The sequence below is a fragment of the Phacochoerus africanus genome, chromosome 6 (assembly GCF_016906955.1).
Source record: "Phacochoerus africanus isolate WHEZ1 chromosome 6, ROS_Pafr_v1, whole genome shotgun sequence".
NCBI classification, from domain to species: Eukaryota; Metazoa; Chordata; class Mammalia; order Artiodactyla; family Suidae; genus Phacochoerus; species Phacochoerus africanus.
Window position 1 is genome coordinate 31,507,252 of NC_062549.1, and position 26,417 is coordinate 31,533,668.

Sequence of the window (26,417 nt, forward strand, 5' to 3'; positions counted from 1 at the left end):
CTTTTCCTATATCTGTCAATTTCATTGAATTTATTTGCTTTGGCCCTTATGCAAATGTACTGAATTTCTGCTCTATTACTGGGGACCAAATTTAAATGTATATCTGATATTATTTGATCAAATTTATATATATATATATGATATTATTGTTATTTTATCCAACTCCCTGTAACTTTTTACAAACTATTCATACAGCTAAAATTTGTAGTTTCCTCTCTTCCATTGCCTTGCACTTTGAGGAAGTCATACTCCAAAGCTTGTAAATGAATTCAGAGAAACAGATATTTTTATACAACCAGTGGGTCAAGTCATCTTGAGTCCAAATAGGCATTAACAGGGCAGAAGTGAAAATGCCCACCCCACATTCTTACAGCTTCATGGAATTTTCCTTAGCCTCTCAATAGCTTATAAAAAGAGCAGTTTAGAAAGATGAAAAAAAAAACAAAAAAACTTTCAGAGCACAGCCTGACTTCCTCTATTCCTGAATTTGTAATATGTAGGCCAGCATCAACTGGCCAGATTAGGTAGCATAAAACATAAACAGTCAAGTGAGCACTAATTCTTTTCCTCCAGAAACACCCATTAACAAAAACTAAACAAAAAATAATAAAACAAAACAAAAAAAAACAAGGAAAAAAAATCACAGGGATATATCTTGTCTGCTGTTCTGAAAATAGGGAACAAGACCACAATTAGATGAATACTCCTATTCTAAACCCCAAATTGTGTCATCTGAAATCATGAAAATGAATTAAGTTGGAAAAACAATGTTGGCCAGACACAAAGGATCATACGTTCTACCAGACATCCTGTTAGGACACTTGCTAAGGGGATGCCATATATGCTTGGGCAACAGCGTTGGCAGAAACAAATCTCAATTTCCAGCACAGGGGGTAGTACAAAGGTTATGGACAAACAATGAAAGGCTGAGGCCAGTCTTCCTTGTTTAGGCAAAATGATAGCTGGCAGAAGGCCAAGCAAAGCTCTGACCCTGCCATCTTGAGGGGCATGTCTATGTCTATCCATGCTCCACCCTCAGGAAGGCATCAGAAATCAGGTGATGTAACCCAGAGCCCAGATGCAGATGTCAAACTACCACTGGATGTGCAGGATGTGCTGGAGGAATGCACGGTGGGAGGGAGACTGTGAGCCAACTGTGTGAGCAATAATTTTCATCATTCATTTATTCAGCCACTTACTCAACTTCCATTCATGGAACACACACTACGGTCAAGGCAATGTGGTGCCCAGAGGGTAAAAGATTACAGGGACTGTCCCCTCCAAGCGCTCAGCCTGTCTTCACAAACCCCAAGGGGAAACGGGTTTCTCCTCTCCTGTCCCCTGAAAGGCAGGCACTCTTAGACCTTAGATCCCACTAGATCTATATACTGAGATGCTAATGAATACTTATCTAAGAAATGTTCATGATGCCCTGAAAGACACATCTTCTTTAAAAGACCAGTGACATAGAGGCAGGAGAAATAGAGATAATATGACACAGGTTAGCACAATTTAAAAGGCTGTCAAGGTGACAAACTCATCTTGCGTGTTCTGTCATAATTTGGTCATTTTTTTAAGCTATGTTACTTTGGGTAATTGTTTATTCTCTCTGAGCCTCAATACATTTTTCTGTGAAATGGAGTCATAGCTCTTACTTCCTAGAGTTGATCTGAGGATTGCAGAGCATGTGTAAAATGCTTCACCCAGAGAAGGGGCTCAAGAAACCTATATGCCTCAGGCGTGAATAATATGTCCCAAAGCCTTTTTTTTTTCTTTTCTTTTCTTGCTATTTTAGGCCCATACTCGAGGCACATGGACGTTCCCAGGCTAGGGGTTGGATCTGAGCTACAGCTGCCGGCCTATGCCACAGCCACAGTAATACAGTATCTGAGCCATGTCCACAACCTACACCACAGCTCACAGCAATGCCAGGTCCTTGTTCGTTAACTGCTGAGCCATGAAGGGAATTCCCTGCTTTTGTTTTTAATTGGAGTCTACTGCCTATTTGGAAATATGACCTGAAAGGTGCTAAGACCTTGCAGAAGTGAGTTTGTGGCTTTTTCAAATACATCTTATAATCTTTGCCCCTAAAGAAGTCCCAGCTGCTTGTTTAAAAAAAAATAAAAGTCAAGTTGGATACCATAAAATAAAAAGTATATATCCTTGCCTTGGTATATATACACTGTCCTTTTCCTCACTCAGCCAACCAGCGTCTCAGCCTCTAGAGCTGCAGAAAATAAATCCTATCTGTTTTGTTCATTATCATATCCTTCAAGTCTATCAGAATGTCCAGAATGTGTGGGCAAATAATAAAGACATGTGAAAAAGAAGGGGTGTCATTATCTGTGCCATTGGTCAGGAACACTAAGAAGGCATACTCCTTGCCTCCACCAATAGTGAGGTGAGAAAGCAGAGAGGGTCATATGATGAATGAAAAGAATTCATGGTTGAATTCATTGATGCGTAAACACATCCATCATTTTACCATATGGACTCTGACTACAGTTCAAGATATTCATAAATAAAGTTAAGTTTGTTGACTCTAAAAACTTATTATCAGGTTGGGTAGTGAATACAGCAGCGTTCCCCCTTATCTACAGTTTTGCTTTGCATGGTTTCAGTTATTTGTGGACAACCGTGGTCTGAAAATACTGAAGGGGAAACTCCCAAAATAAATACTTCATAAGTTTTACAGTGTGCACCTTTTTTTTAAGTGGTGTGATGAAATCTCACGTCGTCCTGCTCCCTCCTGCCCTGGACGTGAACCATCCCTTTGCCGAGCATATCCCCGCTGTATGCCTGACTTGCCTGTTAGTCACTTAGTAGCTGTCTTGGTTATCAGATTGACTATTGCGGTGTCACAGTGCTTGTGTTCAGGTAATTCTTACTTAATAATGGCCCTAAAAGAGTTCCCATAGTGGCGCAGTGGTTAACAAATCTGAGTAGGAACCATGAGGTTGTGGGTTTGATCCCTGGCCTTGCTCAGTGGGTTAAGGATCTGGCGTTGCCGTGAGCTGTGGTGTAAGTTGCAGATGCGGCTCGGATCCTGCATTGCTGTGGCTGTGGTGTAGGCTGGCAGCTACAGCTCCGATTAGACCCCTAGCCTGGGAACTTCCACGTGCCATGGGAGTGGCCCAAGAAATGGCAAAAAGACAAATAATAATAATAATAATAATAATAATAATGGCCCTAAAGTGCAAGAGTAGCAATGTTGGCAATTTGGATATTCTCTTACTGTGCCTAATTTATAAATTGAACTTTATCATAGATATGTACATATACAAAAAAATACTGTAAATGGAGTTCAGTACTACCTATAGTTTCACACATCCACTGTGGGTCTTAGAAAGTGCCCCCCTCAGAGGCAATCATTACGTAATTCTTACGTCAAGATTAATCATACAAAACATCATTTGTTATAGGAACCTCATTCGTTATAGAGGGGTAGAAAATCATCACGCCTACAGTAGTTGAGGAGGCCTTAGGAAAAGAGGTGGGATTTGAGTTCTCATGGAGAATGTATGAGGCGGATATTGTGGAGAGGAGTTTTGCCCTAGCAAAGGAACACAGGCTGGCTAGTGCTCAGTTTACCTTTGGCCATGATGACAAAGTAAAGAGAACTGGAGTCTTATATAGCAACTATGACGGTGGACAATGCACCTAATTGTGCCGGGTCACACTTTCTTCATCTTTAAAATTAAAAGATTGGTACTTTGGTTGCTTCCAACTAATTCGGAGACCAAAATTGACAAATGGAGGAAAGGGATGATGCCATGACAATTAATACTGATACCACGAGACAACTCCAGGTGAATTTTCAGAGCTTGCCAATGAAGAAAAAGGCTTTCCAGGAGCCTCAGCTAACTCATTACTCTATGTGAAATGGAGCTACAAAAAGGAGAGAATCTAGTTAAATGCCTTATAACCTTGCTAATCTCCAACTAGCTTCTATCAAATGGCATATTAAAAATATCTTCGGAAGGGAACGTCATGATCCAAATAAAGAGATGACTGTTAACATGGACCAGGAAGATCTCTGCTGTCAAGTATGAGTTTTCCATAATGACTCTGGACCAGCTGTGGATGCTTTTCAAAATGAATGATACATTCATATCTTAACAGAGCAACTACCTGAGGTGTAATTTCCGTATAAGCCTTCAGAGTTAAGAATGCTTTCTATAACAGCTCTCATAACTGGTAGATTAGAATAACTAAGGAATGCACATTGAAACTAGTCTCCTTTATTAAAGATCTAGTTAGGGTTTTAATCAATGTTACTAAGATTTCACAGTGAGGCTCCTAAAAAAAAAGAACAATATATTTTTTTGTTGTTAAAATAAACAATAGAAATAGCAACCCCAGAAGCAAAATGTCTGTTGGAATATCTAGAATATTATTGCTATATTACTTAAAGTAATTACAAATGTTCATTTTTTTTTTCGCCATGCCTGTAGCATGTGGAAGTTCCTGGGCTAGGGATCCAACCTGCGCCATAGCAGCAACCCGAGCTGCTGCAGTGACAACATCAGATCTTTAACCCACTGTGCCCCAAAGGAACTCCAAGAAATGTTCATTTTAGAGCCATGGGTTCATCTACTTTAAGATGGGCTTGAATTATGACACATCTGTGGATAGCAAATATAGTTTAGATTAGCCATTATATAAAAATAACTATTATTGTACATGGAGTAAATAAATTGTGTGTGTGTGTGCATGCATGCACATGATTTTCAGCTGGCAAGTGTTATCTTGGATAGATAAAACTCTCCAAGTTTTCAGAAATACAGCGGGTGTCACGAATTTTTCCTCTTCACTGATGCCCTCATTTGTAAATGTTCTCACCTGAGCCAGTGCAATATGCTGATGATTACTGCAACTAAAGAATATGTCTTGGGTCTTTTTGGATATTCACAAAGCAGCCACTTAAGACAGTTTGTTAAAAGCATAGATTATCTGGAGTTCCTGTCATGGCGCAGTGGTTAACAAATCTGACTAGGAACCATGAGGTTGTGGGTTCGATCCCTGGCCTTGCTCAGTGGGTTAAGGATCCGGTGTTGCTGTGAGCTGTGGTGTAGGTCGCAGACGCGGCTCGGATCCCGTGTTGCTGTGGCTCTGGCGTAGGCTGATGGCTACAATTCCAATTAGACCCCTAGCCTGGGAACCTCCATATGCCACAGGAGTGGCCCTAGAAAAGGCAAAAAGACCAAAAAAAAAAAAAAGCATAGATTATCTCCTATTAATATTATTAATAGGCATTTGTCAGTGTCACAGGTGGCCATGGGTCTTGCTGTCCATGACTGTGCCTGTGTAGGTATTAGGAAATTCCCGTACTCTCCAAGATGCCCACCATCAGGCACTCCCTGAACTGCGGGCATTCCAACTTGAGAGTTTCATTTGGATATGATTACAAAAGCCTGGGGAAAGGGTACCAGGATTACATTGTTCAGTGAATACTTGAATAATGGGAGAAATGAGTGGGGAGAGAGCTTCCAGGTTGGCAAGCAGTTTTACGAAGTTATTTTTTGGCGACGTGGCACCAGAGGCTCAGAAAGAGGAGGAGAAACAAAGGAGTACAAGGAAAAGAGGCCACCACATAGTTTCACTCCAGGTGGCTCTGTTCATCCACCATATACCCTGTCCCCACACCGTAGCAAGTCACTACAGAATGGTGCATGTGTGTGTTCAAGCATATGGGGAATTTGGCTAAATCACAATAGGCCATCCATAGATGCACTAACCATTACAGCAAAAGTTGTCATTTCAGGGTATTTATCAATGTATTTTGAATGATGGAGTCATAAAATATATTCCTATCTATTAACTATGGCTTTTGGTCTGGGTGTGAAGGAAAATTTTTAATATGTGCTTAGATTTTCATTTTTAATTACACAGGTGACTGCCTAAACATTCCCATTAATATAGGAAAAGAAAATATTTATTTAATAAGTTGAAATTGATAATTGTCTTTATAATTTTATAAACAGCCTGAAAGAGTCTCTCATAACATATCTTTTAAAGCAAAGCATATGCCTTTTGGTCACTACTGAGTTATCTATCTTCAACTGATGAGTCTAATATGCAATGAGAGCAAGTTGATGGGGCCGCTATAAATTTGGCGATAAAATGCCTTTAGACATCACTCTAACAAGACTTGCATGCTATTAGTATTCTCTCAGGGATCAATTTTAAAAGTTGTAACATAATAAAAAATGGTTGAACTATATTTCCCCACAGCTTTCATTTTATTATGTTGCATGAAATATGCCTTTATTGGCTATAGCATTACTGGAAGTAAAATATACTGGGTACTGAAAAATTCTGTCACTTTGTATTAGCTGTAAATTATCGACTAGTATAAACCCTAATTTCATTTGTCACATTCTGTTGCATTGCTGCTCTTCCTTGTTCCCATTCTGTCATTCTGGCAGGCCCGCGCTGCCCCAGGTATCACGGCATCGCCATCTGCACCCGACATCTGTCTCTCTATTGATCACACGGGTTTAGCACTTGATCAAACAGAGCACAACAGAATACATCTCTTTTTGCAATACTGCCAATGCCAACTGCTGCATGAAATCTACTACAAAAGCCTCCTTTACCTAGCTGAAAAACTGTGTGTGTGTGGCTCTTCTTTGCTATAAACCACAGCCTTCTCCCCCCTCTTACGGGAAGCAAAAGTTATATTAAAATAAACCCAGCTTTTATACTGTTGAGAATTGATCAGGTTCAACGTGGCCAGTGCTGCTGATGACAAGGAGAGTCACGAGGAGAAGTATGGAAGATGATGCATGCCTTAGGCCGAGCGATATGAAAATCATTATTCCTACTTTATGCGTCTGTTTGCAGGCATTGGTCAGGATGCATGAAACCTTAGACTGACCAACAGACTTTTTCACTTTCCATCCAGCTGCTTCGGTGTTGTGTAATAGGAGCTTTAAAGCCACCCAAGCCAGAAGACAAGTGTTCAACCCTGGCATACAGCATTCAAGCGTTTCTGAGCCCCCTGGGTTACCCCAAGTGTAGGCAGCCCCTGTAAAGTCTATGAAGCGACTGCAGATTTTTGGTTAGCTCCAAGGAAAAGCAGCATATTTTTCAAAGGACTACAGGGTTTTTTTCCCCATGTGACTCTCACTCACCTTAAGGTTGGGCCACAAGCACAGCCATGAAAACCAATGCCAAGATGCTGCAATAAGCAGCCAGCACAATGGAAAGATAAGGCTACAGGGAGATATTCAAGGAAAGTAAAAGCCAGAGCAACAGCATTTTTTAGTTGCCAGAAACACAATAGGATTAAGGTATGCAGTTACTTTTGTTCTCATATGTTCACACTTTCCACAGTGACACAAACTGTTTCCAGGGAGAATATCTTACACTTACCATGTAAACAAATAAATAAAAATGCCCTTAAAATTTTAAGACAAATAGCCATATCATGCTAAACTTATTCAATATCTTACTAGCCAGAGACTGCATATTTTATTTATAGCCTTACAAATTACTTTGGAGAGAACAGAAAAATCTTTCAATATTAAAAATGATCAAGTTTTAAAAAATTATTTTTTATTTTAACTGATTCATGGCAGTTATAAAATTAGCAGTATTAGTTACATCGTAAGACAAGTGGCTTCTAGCAATGTATTATTCATAAGACGTTAGTGCCAAATAACATTAGAGTATATAGTTGTACCAACAAATTAATATTTTAGAGCTAATTGAAATTGTTCTTCCTATAAAGATTAAGCCTCTTCTACCCAACACATTTCAGTCATTAAAATAACACTTTTAATACCTTGTCTAAATGATGCCTGACATTAACGCAAAGCTATATTAAAGCACTCAGATGACCAGTTCTTTTGTAATGTATTCTATATGATCAGACATTGGGTCAGAGTTGGGCAGTGTGTATAAAGGAGTATCAAGTGGAAGCTAATTAAACTATACTCTCTATAGAACTTTACAGAAAAAAAAAAAAGAGACCGGTAATCATCAGAAGGTATTCTGAAAATAGCATTTGTGAAAGGCTTGCAGCATGCTTTAATCTCCTTGCATAAGGGTAATTTTTGGCATAAAGGTTTTATTGTAGGCTTAAAACTTCAGTTGGAAAATAATTTTTTACTATGTCAATAAAATCATTATGAAGTCTCTGAAATGCTTTTCTTATATGATTTTTATTTCCTAGAAAATCAAGTTTTCATTTCAAGACAATAATGGTTTCAGTATTTTGCCACATTTTCATTCAACTAAATGTCTTCCTGAAAACAGTTAGCCTTCCCTGTCTCTACTGAGACTGCTGTTACAATTATAACACCACACACACACACACACACACACACACACAGAGTAAATTTACCCTGACCATCACAAAATGCGGGAAAGCAGACCTACTGAAGGTCTGTATCGATGGCAGACTTGTTCGCCCACTACAAAATTCCTCCTAACAATAGCTGCTTAAATCTTCTATAGCCAGGGCCAATTTTGCAACAGTCATGTTTGGGCTTACAAATCATGTCCTTATTTTGTTCTCTGTTATCCCTCAGATACATCTGTGTTAAACAGGGAGCGGGGGGGATCACATGCTTTACCTCTATCGATAGAAAAAAATTAGTCACTACCTCTTTTCTATTATAATTCAGATTTCTTACACCCTTTTTGAGAAATCAGATTCAATTGAGAACAGCAAGTCATAGAACAAGAAATTCAAGTGTAATATTCATCTCTAGAGATCAGGGGTCCTAGACAAAGACTTGGCTCCCGAAGTCTTTTATTAAGAGGATTTTCACTGATGTTACTTCATCTCAAACTTTTCATTCTTGTGTGGTATGTTCAAAGCCTGAACATACTACTCCCTGCTGTCTAGAATTAGACATACATTTATGAACACACAGTTCTACTTCTGATGCTAGGTATTTTCAAGACAATGTACCTAAGTAATTCTTTATAAAGCCAGTTGAATATAAATTTATAGTCGAGTACTTGCATCTAACTTATATAATTTCAATTTATCTTTTAATTTAAGCTATTTCCTTGATAGAAATGAAACAACTACATCTCTTGTCGTTCATAATTGTAATCTGCCCTGATTCCCATTCTAGCTTTTGGACTCAAAGGAAATTTTGTTGACTCTAAACTAAAAACCCCCATCCATTTCACAGAAAAAAAAAACATGGATTTCATTTGTACTTAAGCCTATAGTTAATGATGGGAAATTCAACTTGATTATGACACGACATTTATTATTATAATTAGTAACAGAGGACACTATTAGGCAGTGAATATTTGCATGTAATACTTAGCATGAAATAAAAATATAAATATACATATTATTAAAATATGTAATAGTATACTAGAAATGCTAATAATGCTACAAGACCCATGCTGAGTATAAATATTTGCTGAAACATCAGTATAAAATCCAGTTTTCACTTAAAGAATGACAATGTAACTATGAGCAATTATTTGGTATAAATAGGAACTAAAGTACTATTTTTATTTCCACATTTAAGGATATTTTATCCCCACATTGTGCTAGGAAAGATGCATTGTTACATTATTATGTCTGGTAGCAATGACTATATTGTTGACAAACGAGAAAAATACATACTTTTTTAAATGAAATGTTATCAAACTTTAAGCCAGATTGTCAAACATCACCCTCTGGTTAAATGTACTTTAAAGTTACTGATTATTTAATGGATGTATCCTCAATCATTGGCATTTTAGAAATTCAAGTATATTTTTCTTTAACGTAAATTTGGTTTTCTCTGGTGGCAGTTCTTTCCAACGTAATTCAGACTCCCAATAGTAATCTCAATTTCAAAACACATGAGGACAGATGTCTAGTAAAAATGAAGACTATTTCTAAGAATAGTTTCAATTATAACAACATTTCTGGTGGAGAGATGAGGCTTGTGTGAACTGTCTGAGGGTTCAGAAGAGCTGTCCATGGGTGGGCTCTGTGTATAAAGTTTATCATGTGGTTTCTATGGTTCCCCAACCTTGCAGTGTTAAAAGTCAGACTTCAATGCCACAAAACCCATCATTAGAATTTAAACCACTGATCTCTAGAACATAGGATTTAAATTCCCAGCATATCATTATGTAACACAAAAAGTCACTTGTCATGGTGGAAATTGCAGCTAATTCCCAGCATCCTACAGCCCTTCGTTTGGTTTGCTAATGAGGAGAGCAGAGAGAGGAGCACGCCCTCTTTCGGTGACCCTCGCCTCTTAGGTTGGTCCTGCTCAGGTGTGTCAGAGATAGTTCCAACAAACAGAAACCAGATGCCTACAGAAAGCCTGATGCGCTTGTTTTATGCACTCAGAAAAGGATTCTGAGCTCTGCTCCCCTGCCCCTGTCAACCTCCCAATTATATCATGAGAAAATTCTACTCCAGTGGTTTGAAAAGCCTATGCAAACTGTTAAGGTGTCCTAATGAAATTCTAAAACTATCTACAATTTGTATTTTAGATTTCCCTATGTATTTAGGGAAAAAAAAAGATTTTCTACTTTCAAATGTCTATAAAGAGAGGCAGAAAAATATTTAGACAATTATATAGAGAGTTTACGACTGCAGCCACATGAGTTGAGAGGTAAGGGCTGGAAGCACATACGATGTTGCATGTTCTTAAAATCACTCCTAAAGTTCTTTTTCAAACAAGGTGATTAATTATTAAAACAGAACAAGTGTTGTTTGCTTATTCTATACCGTTATGTTAAATCATAAACTGAGCACTATGTAAAATGTTCTACGTTGACAAGGAAGGAGAAAATATGTATGTAGGCTTTAAAATATGCGTGTAGTCACCACAAACAACTGTTTCCTGTTTATGACAAAGGAGTAAATAAACCATTGATCTGGCAGCAGGGCACCTGCTTTGCAACCAACTCCATATCAGTAGTCCCTGAACCCTCATTATTTTTCCTCAATTAAAGTTCATAGTCTCGGAAAGTCTGTGCTGAGCAGATGTACAACTGTTCTTGACGATGGAACACAGAAGAATCACAAATTTAGAAAACTGCTGCCATTTCATAAACCCCAGAATCACACCATTTGTTGTGGGTAAAAAACATTACAAACAATATGTCTCTTTTATAGGCTGCTAAGCCGGCACATTACAGAAAAGAATATTAAAGTTCAAAAACTGTCACATGAGCAGTACATTATGAATACAGTAATGCATTTTTTTATGATTCAAATAATGGTTACTGAAATGAAAAAAAATAAAATCTTCAGTGGGTTATAATGTAGAAATTGTGCCCGAGAATTAGACAAAATTGGAAAGAGGAGAAAAACCAAGCACAAAGTAATGATCTGCAGAGAAGTACAAAATGCAATAACGAATGAATCGCAGAAATATGAATTCGACTAATGCTAGTTTTATTTTCATCTTTTGCATAATTCTGAAATCTATAAGCACTGATCATTAAGGCAAACCATTTGAATAAAAAATGCTGCAAGAATCCAGTTTCAAATATAACTAAGAGACACTCGGCTGAAGATTTTTTTTTTTTAAACTATCTACCTAAGGTCAAATACCACAGCATCATTCATTTAAAAAGCTATATAAATATAGCTTCCATTGCTCATAAACCTCCTTTTGTGCTTATGAAAATGAGGAAGAGAAGTAAGCAGCCAGGGAGATGTTTATTTCCATTTTATTTTTAAAATGTTATCTCCGTAAGACATTGAAATACATATTTTGCAGTAAATAGGATGAAGTTCCTATCGACATTTTCTAGTCCCTCTTTCCCTCAGCATCATTCTGACTCCACAGTATGTGCTCTACAGACTGTAGCAGATTGTGAGTCTTGAGGTCAGAGTATATGCTTGAAGCATCAATGGCTACACCTGTCATATTAGTTTTCCCGGGAAGAATGTGTTATTGTTTAACACTGTAGCATGCATTCATTACAATCCGACTTCCAATTTTGCCACTGCCAATGGAGGTGACTTTACCCATTAGCAGAAATATTTCAATAATATTTCAACTTCTCGTCTCTGTTATAATTATTTTTCTTTAATTATTTGAGGCATGCAATTTTTCCTATCCCCGCAGACTCTTGCAATCCATTTTGGTTTTCCTGGGCAAACACACCACAGTTTGAAAAAGTGGAAATAAATCAGGTTTGTACTTTGGAATGTTAATAAAGATGTTTAATTCTGTACCATATGATTATTGGTAGGGAAATATTTTTCCCTGTTCACTTTTCCTGACTATTTGCACCTGATTAACATAGAGAATACCTTGAAGAAATTACCAAACCTGTGTGGAAGAATCTACCCTGTATTCTTAAAAATCTCCATGCTGAACTGATAATTCGGTTATTACAGAGCTTGATGAGAACACAGTCTCCCTCAGACAAAGGGTAGTCGAAGCTCTACTTTAGTAGCTTTGTTCCTTTTTTTTTATATGAAAATCTTGTTGCGTATTTCCCCCAAATAAATTTCTTACATTTACATGTAAAACGTCTTAGTTGCTTTTAAGATACATTTCACCAATTTTGCTTGTGGCAAAATTGGTTGAGGTCTGCCAATGTCACTCCTCTAAAACAAGCAAACTATGAACATTACTCTGGCTCATTTCAGCCTTAAGGGAACAGCCCAGAGTGTCGTGACTGAAGACACTCTGTCAAAATAGATACACAGGGTATACGGAGTAAAACCTCTCATCTCTCCAACACCCCAATAAAATTGTGACAGAAATGACTCCTAACACGTAACGTAGAAATATGCATTGGTCCTATAATCCTCTGATTTTATTATACTAATCTAATTTCATTCTCCTCAAATAATATTGATTCAAAAATCACAGTTGTACATACTATTTATAAAACTGTAATGTAGTTTTCAAATAATTAATTTAACAAGGCAATTTCAGATAAAATATACATACAACGAACTAAAACCACAGCCTTGGAGGCAGCAGAGTTTGTTGCAGAAACAAGTACAGGTTGCTGCGGGGACAGATCTCTGCTTGCCAACTTTCTGGAATCTATTCACTCTTTGATGGGAGGTAAGTTACTCACAACCCCTTCCCTGAGACTCAGTATCTGCATCTTTAAGATGCAGATAATTCGGTTTACTGGCATTTTTCGAAAAGTATCAATAAAATAACATCTCAAGTCTCATCACATAGTAGGTATTCAATAAGCATCAGTCTCCTTTTCTCTGTTTTGCCCTTGACAAAACATTAAAAGATACACATTTCTCGTTCTTGTTTTTTACACATTGACTAATGTGGCCCAGGAGAAATATTACATAGCTTTCCCTCCATATTTTCCTCCCTCAACTGTTCATTAAGCTCAAATTCTCAATTCTTTCGAACCTAGCATCATTTCCAGTGTGATAAAACACTAGAGATAACAGAAGAGCATTTTTCAGGTTAGACAAATTTTTTTCCTTCCTCCCTCTTCTCTTTCCCTCCTTTCCCCTTCCCCACCCTTTCTTTCCTCTACCTTCCTTTTTCTCTCCTCTCTCCCATTCACCTATGTCTCCTCTTTCTCTCCCTCCTTCTCTTTCATTCTCTTTCATCCTAAAAGATAACATTTGCTTGTTATGATCTAGCAGCTATTTGGCACAAATAGAGGACTATCTTAGAAGAGGTTGTGGTCCTAGAGAGAAAAAAATTGTAATCACAGCCAGGATATCCCACAAGAAGGTTCTTCAAGGTATGTAGGGCTTAGAACTTCTCAAAGGAAAAGAGCCTAAGACAGACTGGAACCCGTGGGGGAAGTTAGGCAACTTTCATAGAAACATTTTTCTCCTTTTGCCTTTAAATATCTGTTTGATAAGAGGGGAGAAGTTATTAGACTTAATGTTTAAAATTATTTTCTCTGCTCTCATGGCATGCCAGGGGGACTTTTTGTTTGTTTTTCTCTCCTCTTACTTTTTTGGGTGCCTTAGAGACTAGTAATTTTACTTCCTATATATTATACAGATGGAGGCAGCGTAATTGGTCAGTTTTCCTTTTATATTTTTATATTTAAATTTTTTTAGCAGACGAAAACGCTTTTAAGGTATTCTTTCAAAATCCTCAAATAGGTTCCTCCATCTTGCATTTCAGGTTTACCTTCCCTAGTTTTAGTGTGCTCCTTCTCAGTATCAATAGCAAAATGAGCTGATGAGCTTATACCAAGGGAACCAAAGGCTATAATAGAGAACACTACTGATGCCTCAGCAATGTGTCTAGTAGTCTGGGTAAAGCCACTCTGTCCAGCTAGGTTCCACACTTTCATTCACATCCATACTGTGACTCTCATTTTTCTCAAGAGATTTAATGGCACGAAAATATAGATTCACTCTATTAAACATTGTTTCCCTAGATGGCGAAATTTTTGGTATCTTTGAAAATTGAGTTAATCCTTTTGATTTATTCCTAAAGGCAAAATCGGCAGCTATGTCAACGCATCATCTTATATCAGTTTGAGTGCAGAGTGGCCATGTAACAATTAATGTGGGGAAAATGGCGCTACAGTTAAGTACTTCAAACCGTCAAGAACTTTAAGATTCCATTAAAGAAGAAAAAAATCTAAATTGTTTTTTCAGAGAGTTTTTATTTGAAAAATCCTATTCATTAGTGTGAGTCAAATAATCTATTGCCAAAAAAAGTAACCAATATTTAACTTTCGAAAGACAGATTACCCACAGCACTTTATGTCTACTTAAAAAAAAGTGTGTTACACTTTTTAGGGGTCTTAGTTTTAGATACAGAGAATGAAAATATAGAAATGATTCAGAGATGCTTTACCAGTGCTTAATAAATCAAGATTGAACAAGGAAGAATGCATTCGTATTCTAAATCTTGGCCAAATATTTAATTAACCAATCCAATATGTATCCCTTTTTGGATTTTAAAATTATTGTAATTGGTCTAGAGTCTTCCTCTAAAATGATCAAGATTTAAAAAGAAACCGTTCATTGCCTATTTCTACCATGATTAGAAATAACTCTTAGAAAAACTAAACTGATTAAGCATAAATATGCATGAATTATCTTAATTAACTGAAGCCTTCTATCCCTTCCAAGATTTTGTGGCTGCTATGTTAATGATTCCGAAAGATTCAGATGAAATAATAGGAGGTAATTTAGAGAGGTCTTATATAAGATAAATGAGAGCAACATTCAAGAACAAAGATAGTGGCTTACTATATTATGGTCGACAATGGAAAAAAAAAAATCCTTCTTCAGAAATATAAATGTATATGTACCAAACCCTACATACACTGAAGTACACCAAGCAAGGTGATTGGCACTCAAACTTGCCAACTGCAAAAGGAGCTCAACTTCCAAATATTAAGCCTACCATATATGTGTGAAAACACGAATTGGTTCCACTTTGAAAATTCCATTTGCTACTATGCAGTACTAATGCATCTTGTGAGAGGTTTAGGGATTTTTTTTTTTTTTCCTTCAGAATCACTTCCTTTTCACCACTGTTACCACACTAGTATATTTAACAGAGACATTTACATGCTTTGCATTTTAAGTGCCTCGGAAATCCAAGCACAGAGCCCGCACATTTCCGCTGCACCATCAGATGTAATGAGTTATGGTACTATCGGCATGTTGATAAGCTATAGCCCAAAGAAGAACAAGAAGGAAGTATAAAAAATATGGCCAGAGGATGGGATAAAATTATCAGCTAGTGTGTTTTCCTGTTTGGTTTTAATCTACATTTAATTAAATTCTTATCTTCTGTGTACTTATGGTCGCATTTGAATGGCGAGACTGCATTCATTATGAATGGTAAAACTTAACTCAGAGAACATTACATGTGGCTTCTTTAAAAAAGAGAAGAAGAAAAATGCTGTCTTTATTCTTTACACTCAGGTCTTATAAAAGGGAACCAAACTCTCTCTTAGGTCAAGTGCAGTGCCACTTAACCTTAAGGTTAACTGATTTGGAAAGTTGGTCTTAAATCAATTTTTAATGCTATTTTTTATTTTTACAATTTGGAAATGTTATCAAATTCTGAGCCTGAACAGAGCTGGCAAGGGAAGCAGTGAAGTGCATTAAGGAAATGCCTTCTTCATTCTTAAAAATAGAGATGATAACAAGAAGTTTTTATTAGTGCTGCAAAATGTGTGCATTAGTCTGCATCCTTAATTATTAAAACCATTACATTTCCTTGTCTTTATATGCTGAAAAAAGAAAAAAATGCCTTAATTGCTATTTAGAGGGGTTTTTTTTCTGTGTCACAGACCCTTTGAGTTCATTCAAGCATTCATGTATTTCAGAGAAAAATAACAAAATATTTTGAACATAGCATGAGTTTACATACCTTCTAGTTTCATAACATTTTTAGTTCTATTCCAGGAATGTCAGCAAGTTAAGAATATCCTTAAGGCAATAACAAGCATGGTTTCCTGGGTCAACTTAAGGATTGCATCAGCTTTAATGAAGGAAATAGGCAATTGTTTCTGATTTACCTTTGAATGTTTACTGCTGAAGAAGTGAGGTTTGGGATCAGATTTGCTATTGCTACTGAATCAAAAGAAACCAGAAACAAGAACAACAAAGAACTCTCCATGGTTACTGTATACGCTAGTAACTGTGCTGAGTGACTATAGATTGTGTCAAATATTTTTATAGCTTTCTTAAAAGTAACAATTTATGATAGTACATGTACACCAGTAAAACGAGTACATTTCAAATGGACATTTGTTATTACTTTGTTATTTTAAACAACAGGGGAATACTAACCAGGAAAGGTTTAACATTCCAACTAAATGCTTAAATTTAAACAGGTATAATTAAATGATAGTTATCAATGACATATTTTCCTGAAATATCCCTAATACAAATACATTGGGGATGACTCAGCCTTGTTTTGAAAGGAGCTGTAAAAGTCCCAACAATTGGATCAAAAAGTTTTTATCTGACACACTGAAGGCTCCATAACTTTGATGTGTAATTGGATGAAAAGACCTTCTATAAAGCCACTGACCAGTCATTTACCCAGAGACTGCAAAGGGGAGAAAAGATATTTCAGTACACATCCCTTACACTTCAAAGGTTTCTTTTTAAAATAGGCACTTCTATTTGTTTGGGCATTTACACAATTCAGCAGATGGAAATGTCACTGTCTTGTACATAAGTGAACATTAAAATCACAACTGGGATGAACTAAAAAAACTGATAATTGTACAATGTTAAAAGTCAAAAGTTATTCTTTTTTTTTTTTGGCCTTTTTGTTTCTCTTTAGGGCCACACCCATGGCACACGGAGGTTCCCAAGCGAGGGGTCCAATCCAAGCTGTTGCCGCTGGCCTATGCCATCACAACGCCAGATCCGAGCTGTGTCTGTGACCCACACCACAGCTCATGGCAACGCCAGACCCTCAACCCACTCACTGAGGGAGGCCAGGGATTGAACTGGCAACCTCATGGTTCCCAGTCGGACTTGCCTCCACTTTACCACAACAGAAACTCCCAAAAGTTATTCTTAGGGATCGAACCGGCAACCTCATGGTTCCCAGTCAGACTTGCGTCCACTTCACCACAACAGAAACTCCCAAAAGTTATTCTTAGGGCTCAGAAGCTAAGCAAGGTAAAATATTCCTAACAAATGACAAATCCTGGGTCTTAAAACGTAACCAACCCTGAAAGTACAGCTCTCTGAAGTCATGGCTTGATAACCATGTTTTACTATAAAATTTAATATATGTAAGTTAAAGAAAACATTGCTAACTTGTTTGAGTTAATTACCCATTTTCTTCCAAAAATACCTTAATTATTAAGTACAGTTACATTACCTGTTTTTGTAGTTGTTTTTTGTTTCACTAAGCACATGTGTGAGATGGTGTCTGTCTATACACATTTACTAACAAGATGTTCTGGATGCTGCCTTTATTTGAAGAATCTGGAGTGTTTAAGATAATTCAAGTCAATAAACATTTATTGTGTACATTGACCTAATTTATTATTATCTCTACCCTGTGACCACTCTACAAAGTATTGGGGAGACAACACAGTCTCTGTAGAGTAGTATAATGTAGAATGTTGATACCATAAGACAGCTTGTTAAGGGTCATATAATTTAAGGACATATTAAAAACTAAGGGAGCTGATATGGAGAAGGTGTGATGTTCTAGCCACTTCTGTAAAGAAGATCTAGAGCTCCCTAGGAGGACAGTCTGTGAGTGCCTAAGAAGTAACAGACAACTCTTGCTGTTCTCTTCAAAACCACAAAGAGAATTGGGATTGATCATGTCAATAATCACCAGAGGAGAAGAGCCAATGATTCTAACATGAAGTCATGGGATAACCAGGATGCAATTGTTTGTGTATAATGATACAGTCCTGGCTGCCTGCAAGTCATTTCTGGGTCCCTATTCCAGCAGCATTAGTCTTAAAAAATGTCAACTATATCATTCACTCACTGCCACAGGCCATTTGCACATTCTATTCCCTCTGGCAAGAAAACTTCACCCTATTCCTATCTGATTAAGTTTATCCTTCAAATTCTGCTCATGCAAGTATCACCTCTTCAAGAAAGCTTTCTTTGTACCTCTCTGTCCCCATACACAGAACTCACACACAATTGGGGTGTGTTGTATTATATGCCATCAAAGAAACATCTTGTTTTCCATGATGGACTCAGTCTGTGATCATACATTTGCTAGTATCTTTCTTTCTTTCCATGAGAATAGGGACTTAATCACATCGTCCAGTTGAAGTGTAATGCCAATGTTTTGAATGGATATATGACTGTAGGTAAGAGACAACCCCCCCACACACACCCCTCCCCCGCAGGCCATTCAAGGGTAGAGGTGGAACCATGGTTCCCAGTGCTGGGAGCATGGTGGACTATGGAAAGCAGTACCGCCTGAATGAAATCTGTGGAGGTGCTCAGGTATACTTTAAGCACCACGGCTAAATTGTTTAAGAGTAGACACTTCTACAGGGACCTATAGAAAGAATTTGATAAAGATCTGGGAGAGGAAGGTAATAACTATTCCTCCATGGGCCTAATCCTAGCTCCATAGAAAAGACAGAAAGGAAAATGAGGTAGATATCAGGATATCATTTTCATAGCTTGTTTGTTAGCATTTCTACAATAAAATGTATGATTTTTTAAGGTTTGGAGTTCACTAGATTTGATTTTAAAATGACCTATGTTGAAGGGCAAAAATGTCCATCTTCCCTTCTAGTACTAATTCAGATATTTATTTTAATAATTTTAATAATTCAGTTGTTTCCATAGCTGCCCCTCAGAAAAAAAATGCACTTTGAACTAAATAGGGAAGTATTTAAAAAATTATAAACGTGGAGTTCCCGTTGTGGCACAGAGGAAATGAATCCGACTAGGAACCATGAGGTTGTGGGTTCGATCCCTGGCCTTGCTCAGTGGGTAAAGGATCTGGCATTGCCCTGAGCTGTGGTGGAGGCCGCAGATGCGGCTCATATCTGACATTGCTGTGGCTGTGGTGCAGGCTACAGCTTCGATTAGACCCCTGGCCTGGGAACCTCCATAGGCCATGGGTGCTGCCTTAAAAAGACAAAAAAAATTATAAATATACGAGGCTTAGGCTGATGGAAGAAAATGAGTTTTCATGGATTGTGTGCATTAAATATACATGTTTGAAAGAAGGTGGTATATTACATTCATTCTCATTATGGGAGACACAAAAGTAGCTTAAAGGAAGACCATTGTAGTGAGATTCTACCCCAGTATATGAGTTAGAACGTAAAGCACTGGAATGGTAGATGCAAGCACACAGGGCATGTTTTATTAAGGGATAGCTCACTGTTTGGTCAAAGGGAGTCAAGAGGACCCCAGAGATCTGAGTGCTCCAGGGGCAACTACACCTCCCTGCTCCTATATCACCCTTAGGGGAATGGAGAGACCAGGACCCTGCATGTTCCCAGCTAGCCCCACACTAATCTTCACTGACATTCATAGCCTCACCCTCATTCTCCAAGTTCTGGTATAATAAGAACTAATCCTTTTCATTAATGGATGTTAACTGGACTTACTGTGGTCATCATCTCACAATATATCCAAATATAGAATCATTATGTTGTATACCTGAAACTACAATATGTTATATGTCAATCATGTCTCAATTAAGAGAATAAATTGAAAAATAGCTAATCTTACTGTCATCTTTATCTCTGTTTTTATCAGTCATTCCTAGAAGCCCAAGACTCCCAAGACCCTCATTACCACAATATAATCCCTGTACAGCCCAACTGACATCTCCTCATTCCTACTTCACCAACTCTCAAAAACCCTTCCACTGGCATTCAAGTGAAATTACCAGAAAAATCCTCCATTGCCTCAACCTCTTCTTTGAATGCCGACTCTGTCTCTTTCCCCTTTCCCTCTGGAGTGGTAGCTAATTTCACTCCCACAAGCTCTATATCACTTGACCTGAAGGTGGAAGCGTTGTCCTTACTCCTCATGGCAGATTATTCCTCCCTACTCTAAAAACCTGTTTTGGATTTCGTGTTATTATCCTACTCCTGCTTGCCATGGTCATGTAGAGACTTGCAGGTCATTTGCCATCATTTCTTGAAACTTAGCTCCTGGATTTTCATGTACTGCTCCTGATTTGATGCTTGGTGACTGCAAAATCCACAATATCCAATCAGATGAACCTTCAGTTCTTTGACTTCTCATTCAGTGATCTTACTCTCTATCCCACCTCCAACTGCTCACTCTCTAGGCCTTCTAATTGCCAATTATTTTGACTCCTCATAATTTCACATCTGGTTTCATTCTCAAACCATGGCTCCCACCATTCTAATTCATTCTTTCTAGAACTTCCACTCCAACACTAACTTCACTAGAACCTAAAATCCAATACTGTCACCTGTTCCCCACTGTTCTTCATCCACACATCCTTAACTTCACTGCTTACCCAGCTTAGATACTGTTCTTCATCATAAGCCCTTCCTTGCAAATATCTTCTGCTCTCTCACTTGCTCTTGCTTCACTGGCTTAGTCTAGCAAAGCCCCAACGTTGTTCAATCCAATTTTCTACCTCCTCTGCATTTATACCCAGTAGCAGACTAGCTGAAGAAGTACACGTAACAATCCTAACCATCTCATTTTGAATTCATGACCAATAACGTTAATTAGGTCAGCAGTGTTTCCTAGCAGTCATACTATATCTCCCTAGTTCATTCATTCTCAACACCTATTTTCCATCCATTCTCTCTCAACTTTGTTTCCTTATTCCCTAAGAAAACTGTAAACATCAAAAGAGATATTTGTGTCCACCCCCACACACACTCAACTATATGTGCCATCGTCCATATGCTCTGCTTTCATGACTATTATTATGGATGCGCTGACCATGCCTTTATATAAGGCCACCACCCACTTTGGTGGTAGATGCCTCCTTTTTCCGGCAAGCATCAAGTTTTCAGTCTCAACTAGATCATGCCCATCAAATTAACATACCAGAAAATTTCTTTATTGTAAACAAAAACACCACAAGAAAAACTCTCCAGCTCTTATTCATCTGCTCCCACTTAAAGTAAACCCTTTAAAGCAAACTCCCAGAAAGGGTCACCTCTGTTGGCGATCTCCCAGTTGGACTTTCCAATAGGTGCTCACTTTCACATCTATAAGGAAACTGATCCTGAAAATCACCAAAGACATTGCTAAAGACCATTTCATGGGCTGTGTCTTACTTGGACATCAGAAAAACTGAACAGTTTCTTCTCAACAGCGTTTCTTACCTTGGATTCCACTTAGCACTTTCTCCTGATATTCTTCCCACCTCACGGGCTGTTGCTTCTCAGTTTCCTTTGCTGGGTCCTCCGGCTTCACCTACTACACTTCCCTCCCCTTCATTTTGCCCAAGAACTCTGTACCACCCTGCTGCTCATGAAACAAATCAATACACTTCTGCCTCTACCTCGACAGCTTCATGGTTAGTCCCTTTATCCCTTTTAGACTTTCAAATGTCCCCTTCTCAGCTAAGGTCTTCCCTCACTACCTGCTTTAAATTTCAAACCTCCCTCTGTTTTATTTTTCTCTCTACTATATTTTTCTCCATTAACACTTTTACCATTTAAAAAAGTACACATTTTGTGAATTTATTTATTTATCATCTGCTTCCCCTACTGGAATATAAGCTCCTAAAGTAAGACATCCCTTGCCATATTTGATGTCTAGGACAACTCCTGTCACACACACAATAGGCATGCAGTAACTATTTATTGAGTAAATAAACAAAATAAACCACTATTATAACTTTTTATTACAATTCTTATGCTGTGTAAGAATATTTCTATTTTCTATGACTCTAAAATAATTGTATTTGTACATTAGTGTGCTGGACTTCTCTTGTATTTTAATAATATAGAATTACACGCCTACAATTAAACCTAATTTTATTATTTTTACCATGTTATGTGGCCTTAGGGTGTACCTCTATGCTATAAAATTAGTTAACATTATCTTTTTTATTGCTTTATTACTCACATTGCATTAGAACAAACACTACTCTGCTGGCATTAACCAATATCTCTTCTATTTACATAGAACGATTCTTTTTGTACCCTTCTTCTCCTTTCGTCTGGGTTTTATTCTGTAGGAGATAGGAGAGGATGATAAAAATGTGTTTGTGAAATATTTTATTTCTGATAGAATGGACCTAAATGAGGCAAATGGATTTAAATGCTGTGTTATAGTTGCCATTTCTGAACCCAGCTTTGACTGCCTGTGAAGCATGTAATGAAATTAAGAAGAGCAGAAAGATAGGATTTGGGTGGATTTCCTTGTCTTCAGGATCAATTATTTCGACCTAGGTCCATTAGCTAGACTGCCCCAGTATTAAGGAGCATTTTTCAGTAATTTTAAGCCAAATACAATAATTTCTGGGGTTAGGTAAGGATACAGGGAAAAGAAAAGGGGTTTATAGAGAAGCAAATTTCCAGAGAGAAACAAATTCAACCCTATCTGAACTAGACCTGAAAGCATGACATCTATTATTTGTATTGGCAGTGCTCTCCTTACAATTGTGGACTTTTTTTTTTTTTTTGCACCAACCTCTAACCTATTGTTTCTACAACATTCCTAAGAAGACTTGAAAGAAGCTAGTAAAAGCCTATCTGCCCAGAAGCCCTGGAAAAACTATAGCTGCAAAGTGTCTTTACTGTTTATATAAGAGGAATCAAAGGTATCAACAAGCAAGACAGCTACAACTGTTCTCTCAGGAAAAGAAAGCGAAATTTATCCAAACTGAATATTTCTATGAAAAGAGTTATAGGGAATTCCAGTTCTGCAGCCAACTATGCATCCCTCATATGCTTGTGTATTCCTCCCTGTAAACATGAATATTCATAACTACAACCCCAGTAGTTGAGAACGACCAAAGTAAATTACTGAACATTAGGGATAGCAGAAAAACCTTTAATGAAATTCAAGTACTTACACAGACGTGGACAGTTTGTATCAAATTAATTGGGAAAAAGATTACAACTACGTTTTCTTTACTTGTTATAATCTGTGACTGAGTTGTTTGATCGGTATTAGCTACCATGTTAAAGGTTAAAAGTTATTACTTGACCATTCTTTAAAGCTACTCTCGTTAGAATATTTCCCTTTTTTTTTCACCCTTAAGCTGAGGTCAGAAAACAGGGACTCACCTGAAGTATTCATTATTTTACAGAACTTTTCTCTGGTTATTGAAGCAATCACCCTCTTCTTTAAGCAGGTCCTTAAGCACTTACATCTTTTATTTCTTTAATGGGTTTTGTTTTTTGTTGTTTGTTTCTTGATTTTTGCCAGCGTTCCCGCTGCCAACAAACACGTCATTTTCTAATTCATTGTGAGCCGGGAAAACCAACTAACCATTCTGCACAGATTGTATCTAAATTAAGAGTTTATAAGTTCTCAGTGAAGGTCTGAAGATCAGATCTTCAAATACACTACCTTTTGTAAAGTTTTGTTTAAATCAAAATCTATATTTGCCTCTATTGAAATGTATGCCTAAATTTAGGTGATTTTTGTTTATTTTATCATCTTTCTAGGTTACTGGCTGTGTTCTGGGACATAGCAAGAGTAGACAGAAGATACATGTCTACGTGAAATATTATTTTAATATTTTCTTACAAGATCGCACCCTCTACAACAAAAGATAGACATTTAAAAGTTACGTGGGGGGCTTTCTGATCAGAGGACGCCAAGATACAAGCCTCTTCTGTGGTCCCCATCTGGTTTATCCTACACAAGCTGACACTGCCAGGCCACCCGAGTTTGACCCTAACAAGAGCAAAGTTGTAAACCTGAGGCTTCCAGTGGGAAAATCAATGTCACGTGTACCCTGGCCCCCACGGTCATTCCCCTGGATCTGCCTCCAAAAGAGATTGGTGACGACACGGCCAAGACAAATGCTGAATTGAAAATCAGAATTACAGCGAAACTGACCATTCAGAACAGACAGGCCCAGATTGAGGTGGTACCCTCTGCCTTGTTCCAAATATCAAAACCTTCAAGACTCACCCAGAGATAGAAAGAAACAGCAAAACCTTAGGCATAACGGAAATAGCACGGTTGATGAGACTGCCTGACAGATGCAACAACAATCTGGTCAGAGAACTCCCTGGTATCACTAAAGAGCTCCTGGAGGCTGCCTACTTTGTGGGCTGCAATGTTGATGGCTGCCACCATGTGACATCACCAATGGCATCAGCAGTGGGACAGCAGAACACTCAGCTAATTAAGAACTACAGAGAAAATATTTCGATAAAGGATCATTTGTCAACCAAAAAGAAAAAAATAAAAATAGCTCTATGGAAATCACACCATCTCTTCATGAACTATAGAGAACATTTAGTATGGAATCTTCTCAGATTTATGCTCAAAATGGTCATGCATGCAAATCACCTTGTCTGGAGTTGTGTGTGAACTGAAGTTGTGAAGAAGGCCACAGATGAACTTCAACAGGTCCATGAGAGCCTTAAAATTACATGCAGTATCACATGTGCACACACACACATTTTAGCTGAATGAATTAGAAATTTTGCGTGGAAAAACTTTGAAATACTTAATGGCCCAATGCAGCCTATTAATAAATTGATGAAATAACAGTGGTTATATTCATTCATTATTCAATATGAAGAGTGACCGATACTTTATCTGGTGTTAATTAAAATAATAAGAGATATTGCTTATAGAACAGACGTCTCTAAGGACTTGCATGGTATTAGTAGAAGAAATAGTTCTTGTGTACCAGAAAAGCAGAATTCAGATATTTAGGCAGGAAGAAGTTACCTAATAAATTATAATATTCCTGCGGAATATGATACTTCCATGTGTAGCCAATCATTGGTAAGCCCAATAAATAACCCAAGCATCAATAAATCCTCAAGTGTTTATTAATTTCTTACTCTGTTTCTAGGGGGTCTGTGTGGTGGTGATAATATGACTCATGGATTTGTTTGAACAATTATCAATATGCTTGGCATTTTATTGCACAGTGTGGAAGAAATGAAAGAAATTAATAAATGCCAACTGCTTGCCCTGCATACTAACTATTGAAGAAAATCTTTATTTTTATCTGCTCATTTTTCAAAGGATGCCAAACTGGTTCCTTATGAATTTGATATCCATTGCGGCTAGTGTTGGCTTAGTAAAGTAAACTATCCTCAAGCACAGCGGAGGCTCAAGGTCAAAGCCATCCATCCTAAGATGAATATTAACTTGGCAAATGTTTCCAAATATCCAAACTGCAGATATATACTAGAAGTTTACAGATGTATCTTTTATTTGAGTTCATGTTTCTTCTATGGTCTCTACACTTAAGGGATCCAATTTTAGCTTATAGGTATATTGGCATCTGCAATGTGGTTTGATTTCTACTTTAGTTCATTAAAATTCTAACTCTTGTGGCACACTAAAATTTCACTAGACTATAGAAAAATAGTAATGTTTAAAAATAGGTAGGTAGATTTTTAAACATTAATACTTAATAGAAAGTAAACCAAAGAGACATATCATCTTTAACAGTTTATCGATAACAACATGACTTTTGTGCACAAGTTGGGATAATCATTTTTCTTGGTGTTTACAGAGACAGTACATTTTTGAAAAAGAGATAAAGGAGGTATTAGCTCACTTTCCTTGAAGGTCCTTATTAGGAGAAGGCTTAACACAGCTTGCTGTGTGTTACTGGTCTACCTACTAGATAGACACATCTGAGGAAATACAGTTTGGAGTGATGTAACATATAAAATAGCAAACACCTTTGCTACCTTCCTGCCAACACAGCTTAAAACTCACATTTTATATGTAATGCAGTTGGAATGACTTAAAAATGATTCAGATTGTATGTTTATGATGAAATGATCACTGAATTTTTTGGTGGTATTTCCTTATGATTTATTTTTAAAAAATTAAACCGCTTTATTGATGTGTGACTGACCTACAAAAAATTACATATTTAATGTATACAACTTGA

The 26,417-nt window shown here is 37.4% G+C and overlaps 1 protein-coding gene and 1 pseudogene across 3 annotated transcripts in view; one reads left to right on the plus strand and one right to left on the minus strand.

The window, feature by feature from the left end:
• Positions 1 to 26,417, minus strand: part of ZFPM2 (zinc finger protein, FOG family member 2) — a 482,004-nt gene that overhangs the window by 40,570 nt on the left and 415,017 nt on the right. The window lies entirely within an intron of this gene.
• LOC125130014 (60S ribosomal protein L12-like) lies at positions 18,779 to 24,865 on the plus strand (annotated as a pseudogene).